A 7,835-nucleotide genomic window follows, 5' to 3' on the forward strand; every position below is an offset into this window, starting at 1 on the left:
TTGTCTTTTGGCACACAGGGACAGTCTGTTCCTGTGCCCCCAAGATCTCCATTTTGAAGCACGTCCACCTTTCCTGAACTCCTTTGTTTTTAAGGACTACTTCCCAAGGAACTCTCTGAATACGTCTCCTGAATAGGCCAAAGTCTGCCCTCCAGAAGTCCAATGTAAAAAGTTTTATTGATGTTCCTCCTGATTTCACCAAATATCAAGAACTCTATAATTTCATTATCACTATGCCCCAAGTGGCCTCCAACCACCACATCTCCCACCAGCCCATCCCTATTTGCAAACAACAGGTCTAACATAGTCCCTCCCCCGGTGGGCTCACTCACCAGCTGTGACAAAAAGTTGTCCTCCACACACTCTAAAAACTTCCTGGTTTGCTTTTTTTCTGGTGTATTGAGTTCCCAACAAATGTTCGGCAGGTTGAAATCACCAATATGAACAAGGGCCGATGATCCAGAAACATTCTCTAGCTGCTTGTAGAATGAATTGTCCACCACTTTTTCCTGGTTGGGTGGATTATAACAGACTCTCAGTAGGATGTCAGTCTTGTTGGCCTTCCCCCTAATTCTTACCCATAGGCATTCAACTTTGTCATCATTAGTTTCAATACCTATGGCATTCAAAGCCTCCCTAATATAAAGGGCCACCCCTCCACCTCTTCTCCCTTTCCTATTTCTCCTGAAGAGCTTGTAGACATCCAGTGCAGCACTCCAGCCATGTAAGTCATCCCACCACGTTTCTGTGATGGAAATTACATCATAGCTCTGCTGTTGCACCATGGCCTCCAGGTCTTCTTGTCTGTTGCCCACACTGTGCTCACAAGTAAACATGCACCACAGCTGGGCTGTTGATTTCCCTCCTACCTCAGGCTTACCACCCTTGGGCCTGCTTCCAGACAGCCAACAGCATCTCCTTCCCTCTTCAAACCTAGTTTAAAGCCCTCTCACAAAGTTCTGCCAGTTCACAAGTTAAAAACCTTCTACCCTTAACAGAGAGATGGAGCCCATCTGGTTCCAGTAGGCCAGGTGCCGTAAAAGTTGCCCTGTGATCAAAGAATCTGAAATTCTGCCAATGGCACCAACCCTTGAGCCACTTATTGATAATGTAAGCTCTTCTATTCCTTTCACTGTTTTTCTCAGCCACCAAAGGGACTGAGGAAAAGATTACCTGTACCCCATCCTATCAACTACTTGTCCCAGTGCCCTAAAGTTCCTTTTAATTGCCCTGACACTCCTCTTTTCAATCTAATCACTGCCAGCCTGGAGTATCAGCAGTGAGTAATAATCAGAGGGCTGAATCAGCCCAGAAAGTCTCTCAGTAATATCCCATGCCCGGGCCCCAGGGAGGCAGCAGACCTCTCTGTGGGGTGTGTCCGGTTGACATATGGGGCCCTCTGTTCCCCTCAGAAGGGAATCACCCACCATGATTACCCTTCTTTCCTTTTTGATGTTAGAGGTGGTAATCCTCACAGATGAATCATAATTGGGAAGCTCACCATGCAGATCATTTTCTTCTAAATCATCTGGCTGGCTCTCTAGATCCAGGGGTTCATACCTATTCTGAAGTGGCACCTGGCTTGGGAGTGGGGGTCGGGAGGAATTTTTATTATTACCTCCTCAAGTAGGTACCTGCTTCCACTCCCCTTCATCTACCAGGTATCTTTCTATTGTCTGACAGTGAGAGGCATGGGAGTCCTCTGACTCTTGGTGGGCCTCCCTCAAGAATGGAAAGGCTGAACTCCACCAATCTATTTCCCTTTCACTTTCCGTGATACTCCTTAGTCTTTCAACTTCCTCTCTAAGCTCAGCCACCTGTGAAAGGAGATTGTTCATCTGTTTACACCACAGGCAGGTTTCCTCCACAACGCCCCCTGAAACCACTGATAAGCTCAAACAGTCCACACAGGAATGGGTCTGTACAGACGCATCCTTTTTGGAGGGTTCCATCTGATTACATGCACTCGTAGCAACTACAGGTTTTTTATCGCGTACAAACCATCACTACCAGAAATGCTAAAACCCACCAACCATCAGAAACACTGTGCACAAAACACAGTAAACCTTACTAGCAAGAAACCCTACAACTCTGCCTGCGCGAACTACTTTGCAAACTGCCCTGCTATGCCCTCAGTGACATGCTACACCCCTTTTTGCCTGCTCCTGTTCACTGCACTCCCTAGAGGCCTCTTTTAATCAGCCTGCTACTCAGTGATGGAGGAAGCCCCACCCCAGACCTCGTGACCCTCAAGCAAAAGCAACATACCTGCTCAGCGTTCTCAGAAATAGCCACTCCGCAACAGAGGAAGCCCCACTCTGGTCCTACCTGGCCCTCAAGCACAAGTAACACACCTTGTGCTAATAAGCACATTGAGCCATCCCCATCTGCTGCAGGAAACTAATACCTCCTTCCATTGTACACCAATTTCCAAGGGATGACAGCAATTTGGCAGTATCTGCATATGCTGTTAAAACTGGCACACACAGCCATTGAGACAGTGTAGGTGCAGCAACATCCTACCCATTGGGACCCCTGGTATTTTGTAATTGAGCATATTCCCTGTGATACAACCAGCCCCAGAAAGCCAGGTAACCCTGGTTCTTGCTAATAGATCCCTCGGGGAAGATTAGAGTGAAATGACACTGAATGATGAGTGTTTGTAAATGTATACATATATATATTTTATATATATATAAATATATATGTAGGGTTTATTTGAGAACAATTTGGTTGCAAAGGAAAACAGGTATGTAGCCATTTTGGTTTTTCTGATCTATCGCAATATAGCAATATAAAAGTATAAAAATTATCACTCAAGAAAACATTTAAGAATAAGAAATAAAAAGAAACTATAAATGTAGAAAGATACATAATCACCACCCATTGGATCCAGTAACGAGACTTGGCTGTTGCAATTTTGATGTCCATTGGTCAAAGTCACAGTCCTGTTGAAGTGATGATCTTAGTCCATTGGGGGTGGAGGAAGTCCGTGAAGCTCAACTATTTCATGAGTTAAATATGCTCAGGTGGGAAAACCCTGTTACTCCCCTGGGGCAGGGAGTTTTATACTGGATGATGTAATACTGTGAGTCATGGGATACTTTTAGAGTTGATGGTCTAAGTCCTTACAGCTGCCCATTGTCAGTGCAGTTGAGTCCATTATGGCCCATTACGGCTCATCAGCAGAGATGAATACTTTAGGGCTACATGTGAATATCCCAGTGCTTCCTGGGCAGGGGAGTTATCACAGCTGAGTTCACTTGAGTAAAGAGGAAGAGACAGTACCTGCCTTCACAGGTTTTGTCTCTTTCCTTATTTCCTTCAACACCCAGCTGTAGGCTGAGGTGGCAGGTGTGCAAGCCCTCTGCACCTGGGTGGTTACTTTGCACATTGACAGTATGCCCCCTGATTTTTTTGGCGGTTCCAGTCTCTCTTCCAGTATCACTATCATTCTTCTCCCCAGACCTGGGATGATTGGATAATTGTACCTCCTTTATCTTATCTCAAGTTCTCATCACAGTTCAAATTCCAATTAGTAAGCATATTTGGGGAGGGATGGGCTTTGGTGGTCACAGATGCACAGCTGCTTCACTGCAGTTGGCTATAGTAGGCAAAAGTCCTCTGATGATTTTAGCAGTGTTCAGGCCATTAACCATTTTAGTCACTTACCTCCCCACAATGTATCTGAACCTCACTGTCTATAGAGTTTAATAGATATTTTTCACCCATTAATAAGTGGATAGACAGTGCCACTATCCCAAGCTTGCAAAATCCATGCCAGTATGCCTTCCACCTCCTCTGCCAATAGATCTCTAAAAATTTGACAAACTCTTTTGGAGTATAAGTGCATGTGACCTGTACCTTTCCATCTGGCACCTTCCTCTGCCCCTCCACTTCTATGAGTAGTCATGCTTCTGACACCTCCTTATCTACTAAATATGGCTCAAACTCAGTCTTGGAGTCTGAGGGATCACTCCAGATCTTTACATCCCATTCCTCAGGATCCCATGAAGATTTCATAGTGAGAGCATGAACCTGGGAAATTGAAACCTTACTTTTCCCATATCCGTGTCTTGGTTTGTTGGCAACACATGCCACCAGCCATTTTACAGTGCATTGCTGCTCATAGCATGTAGCAGCGTGGTAAAAATGGATGGTGTTTTGCTGCTACTTCCCAAAAACATCTTCTGAGGGAGCCGCTCAGGCAAATACAGACAGTCACTCAATCCACACTCACACCACAGATAAGTCAGTGAAGAAAGACAGAAAGGGTCTCTATATAGAGTTCCAGCAAGTTTTATTGTAGAGTCACGCTGAAAGAATCCAGGGACAAAGACAAGCAAATAATGAGTGTCCCAGGTTAAGTATGAGGTCAGGGACCAATGGTCTGCGGGCACAGGGACAGTACAAGGGCAGGGAAAGGGCAGATTAACATAGTACTAAATAGCACAGTGGGAGAAGCCCCTTTTGTCTCATCCTAAGCACTGAGGCATCCTCTAAACCTGAGGGCGATTTTCCCAAGGCATCACCCTGGAAGTTCCCCTAATTAGCTCAAAGGCCTCCACAACTCTCCTGTTTTGTTTTACTAAAAAGACTTCTCCAATGGATTTCTGTAGACACTTAACTAAACAGGAAAACATAAGTAAAATGATAAAAACTATTATTTCAACCCACAAAATCCCGTTTAACAAAAGATAAAACCCATCCTGTCAACCCCCCTTGTCCAAAAAGCTCATTGATCCAATCTGGGTTCTTTTCCACTTTTAAGTCCTTTACTTGCTCCCTCAGCTTCTGGATGCTTGCGTGGATAGATTCTGAGTGCAAAGAAAGGTTGAAGCAGCACATCCCTTAAAAGTCCTGGCAGCCATGTCCATAGCCAAGCAGAAAAAAAGTCTATTGCCGCTCGGTTTTGTAGTGACGCATGCCTGGTAGTTTCAGTGTCACTAAGCAGGTCACTGAGTATAGCGGAGGTGGCATTGGCTTGTTTACTAAGCCAACACCCTATGTGAGAAAGCTCACTGAGAGACTTAGCTGCGGCCACCCAAGGTATAAATAATGAGACTGCGACTCTCTTTCCTTTATTCCAATTAGTAACTTGGCTGTCACAATTTCCATAAAATTCGGTATATGATCTCTTTTGGCATGCCAATTTTCTTTTTTTATTCTAATTGTGAAATAAAATTATGTTTGGGGTGAGGGTAGTAAGCTGGCCAAGGCTACAAGGACCCCCTTGGAGGTGTGAGGGGATCCCAACCCATACCCAATCTCCACAGATAAGAAACACTCCCCAGGTCAACACCTTGGGATGGAGTGAGGACGAAGAAAGTGTATGACTGGTGTAATTGCACCAATTTGGTGGATTATAAATTTTGTTAATTGGTGTTACATCTTTTCTATGGGTGGACCTAATAAGGTCAAGACTGGTCAAGTGTTGGCTAGGATGTCTATAATAAAATTGCACAAAATATACAGCTTTGGAGGACCCTAACATATCTAATTCCTGGGGTTCCTCTGGTACTTGTGGCAGAATTTTGGTCCACTTGTCCCAAGTGTCTACCAGATTGGGTTTCTTACCTGTATTCGGGTATTCATATGCTGCTAAAGGAATCCCTACCAGGCACGTCGACAGCAGGTTGTCTAGGCTGGCTATGGACAGTGTGACCCAGATGTTCTGATTGGGCTGAGGGACGATCCATGCACCAACTGATGGAAAGGGGAGGAGCATCAAAAACCTTATATGGAACAGTTGGAGGTTCCCTGCCACTGAAGACATGGCAGGAGACTTAGGGATGGCGAGTTGATCTGTGAGTTTGAAAAATGAGTTTTTAGACTTGTATAACTTTAACAGCATCTCATATCTTCTCATCCCATTCCTTCAGTTTATATTGAGTAGAAGGGATTGTGGGAAGAAAAAGGGAATAACAGTATAATAAACTAAAAAGTGGTAGCAGCATAACAATCTAAAAAGGGGTAACAGTGCAACACAATCTGTGAGTAAAACCTAATGGAGAGTCTCATAATTCTAGTAGGTGGAGCAGTGGAGGGTCATCTTCCTTTTTGACAAATATCTGCGTTTACTTTTCTTTCTTCTCCACCCCACCCGAGCCTGGTCTCTTTGCTCTCTTTGAGGTTCTGGGGAAGTGTCTCTGGGTGCTGCATTTGGCGGCTCAATGTACGGCTTGATATTCTTGCCTGGAATCCACCTTGGGCCAGATCCTGTTGACACGCAAGCATAGCCTCTACCCCATGTTATTAATTGAATGGGGCCCATTATTTGCTTGGACTTGGGGTTCTTGATCAGCACAGGCGGCTTCTCTGGGAGCTGAGCTCTGCTAGTGTTTGAGAAGTACCTGACTATGGGGGGATTTTGCTCCATAAATTAATTATTAAGAAAATTGATTACATAAAGGGCCTTATATAATCTTTCTATACTCAGTAGTGTTTCAATCCCTCTACACTGCTGATAAAGGATTCTCTTGAGATGATGGTGAGCCCTTTCTACAATAGATTGTCCCATTGGGGAGTGGAGTATGCCAGTGGTGTGTTTCACCCCCTGTTGTAGTGCACTAAATAGCTTATTTAGTTGGTGTTTTTACCCTGGTTATGGGAAAATTTTACTGGGTATGTCAGGTCACGTGGACCATTTATTCCCCCTTTCTCATCACATGGTTTGTCCCCATACCCCCCCTCCCTTAGTGGTCTGTCCCATGGGTGGTCCCTCCCCTCGCCCCTCCCCAATGTTATCCCATTGGCCGCGGTCCTCTTTCCCTGCCCCCATCACCTGGGGCATAAAACCCTACAGCAGGTGTGGTTCAGTCTCTGCTACCTGGGTGGTAGCTGCCACCAGAAGTGTCCTGTCTCAAGCTAATAAACTGGATACTCGTCTCCACGTGGCAAAGAGCACTTCTCGTCTTTTACCTTCCGTCTATGCAATTCCATGTGGGCTTTAGTCCTGAGCAAGCTGGATCTGGATTTATATTAGCCCAGAGACCACGGATTTATTGCAGGTGGTGCCCAACGTGGGGCTTGAACCCACAACCCTGAGATTGAGTGTCTCATGCTCTACCGACTGAGCTAGCCGGGCCTCTTTGAGCATGTGGTGGGCATGCTCAATCACAGCTTGACCTGTGGGGGAGTGTCTTTGAGAACTGCCTGCTCCGCCCTGGCCACTACTCCTGCCACATAGGCTGAATCGGTAACCAAATTAATTGGCTCCGAAAACTTCTCAAAGGCTCTCACAACTGCGGCCAGTTCAGCGATCTGGGGCGACCCTCTCTATCTGATGCACGTGAGGTCACACAAATACAGCTCCAGAGAATGTATCTATAGACACATGGATATATTTATGTCTCCCAAAGGGAGTATAATGGGTAACGTCTGTTTGCCACAGTAGTAGACTCTCGAGGCCCCAGGGATTAACCCCGGTCCCTATAGATGGCATAGCAAAGTCCTGGCAATTGGGGTAGGAGCCCACAATTGCTCTCTCCTGTTTCCTTGGGACTTTAAATATATGAACAAGGGCTGGCACATTCTGGTAGAAAAACTGGTGGCTCAACTTTGCCTGATTGATGATGTCTGGCAGGGTGGTCTGCACTGCCATGACCAAAGCATCTGCCCTCTGCAACTGGTCCTGGGAGGTCAGTGTGTGACCTCACATGCATAATGTGATATGGTTGTTCTCCGTGGGAGAGAAAATAGACTAGCTTTAAGAGCAAGCTATATAAATTTGGATTTGACACTTCTTTTAATGAAGAATGTTCTGCTCTTTCAGCTATTCCAGCAACATAGGCTGAATCAGTAACCAGATTCAAGGGTTGTTTGAACTTCTCCAA

General features: G+C 45.4%; 1 non-coding gene across 1 annotated transcript; it reads right to left on the reverse strand.

Annotated features, from left to right (window-relative positions):
• Positions 1-7,014: 7,014 nt before the first annotated feature.
• On the reverse strand, positions 7,015-7,087 carry TRNAE-CUC (transfer RNA glutamic acid (anticodon CUC)). The gene has a single exon. It is a non-coding gene; the product is annotated as a tRNA-Glu (tRNA).
• Between the last annotated feature and the right edge of the window lie 748 nt (positions 7,088-7,835).

Source organism: Agelaius tricolor, unplaced genomic scaffold (genome assembly GCF_023055355.1).
Source record: "Agelaius tricolor isolate 1412-34295 unplaced genomic scaffold, bAgeTri1.0.p SCAF_21, whole genome shotgun sequence".
NCBI classification, from domain to species: domain Eukaryota; kingdom Metazoa; phylum Chordata; class Aves; order Passeriformes; family Icteridae; genus Agelaius; species Agelaius tricolor.